The sequence below is a fragment of the Egretta garzetta genome, unplaced genomic scaffold (genome assembly GCF_000687185.1).
Source record: "Egretta garzetta isolate BGI_Z169 unplaced genomic scaffold, ASM68718v1 scaffold623, whole genome shotgun sequence".
Classification (NCBI taxonomy): Eukaryota; Metazoa; Chordata; class Aves; order Pelecaniformes; family Ardeidae; genus Egretta; species Egretta garzetta.
In genome coordinates this window covers 6697-7803 of record NW_009259181.1, presented here as the reverse complement: position 1 = coordinate 7803, position 1107 = coordinate 6697, and positions in this window count along the sequence as shown.

The following is a 1107-nucleotide window of genomic DNA, read 5'->3' as shown; positions in this document are numbered from 1 at the left end:
TGTAAATAAACCTGGGTGATGGGGAGGGGTCTGGGAAGGCTACGAGGAGTCCAAAGCGTCCCGATGTGCCGAAAGATGAACCGGCGGGGAAGACGACCAGCCCGGCCCACTGGGGAGCGTTTGCTGGGATTCGGGAAGAAAAGGAGAGTTCCCCCAGTTTGGGAAGAAGGGGCGGCAGCTCGAGAAGAGCACAGGATCTTGTTAGGTCACGCAGGGAGGAAATCAGAGAGGCAAAAGCCCAGCTGGAGCTCAACCTGGCTGCTGTTGGAAGGGATAATAAAAAAAATGTTTTTACAGCTACGTTAACAGCAAAAACGGGAGCCAGGGAGGAGTGGATGCGAGGGGGGGGGGGTTGCCACCGAGGGTGAGGAAGAGGTCGAGGTGCTTAATGCCACCTTTGCCTCAGTCTCCAATAGCCAGACCTGTTACCCCCAAGGTCCTGAGCCCCCCGAGCTGGCAGATGGGGATGGAGAGGGACACAAACCCCCCCTCAGCCAGGAGGGAGCAGGTTACACCCGGCTGCGCCGCCTGGGCACCCACAGGTCCATGGGGCCGGGTGGGATCCAGCCGAGTGCTGCAGGAGCTGCTGGAGGAGCTTGCCACGCCACCCTCCATCGTTGGTCACCAGCCCTGGTTAACGCGGGAGGTCCCCGAGGGGGGGACAAATGTGACGCCCAGCTCCAAGAAGGGCAGGTAGGAGCGTGCGGGGAGCTCCAGCCCTGTCAGCCTGACCTCGGTGCTGGGGAAGGTGATGGAGCTGATCATCTTGGGGGCCATCACGTGGCACGCACAGGGCAGCCAGGGGATCGGGCCCAGCCAGGATGGGTTCATGAAGGGCAGGTCCTGCCTGACCAACCTGACCTACGGTGAGCGGGTGGCCCCCACGTGGATCTGCTGTGGGGAAGGAGGGCTCTGCAGGGGGGACCTGGCCAGGCTGGAGCCATGGGCCCAGCCCAACTGGGTGAGGGTCAACAAGGCCAAGGGCCGGGTCCTGCCCTGGGGTCACCACAACCCCAGGCAGCGCTCCAGGCGTGGGGCAGAGGGGCTGGAAAGCTGCCCGGCGGAAAAGGCCCTGGGGGGGTTGGTCGAGAGGGGGCTGGATAGGAG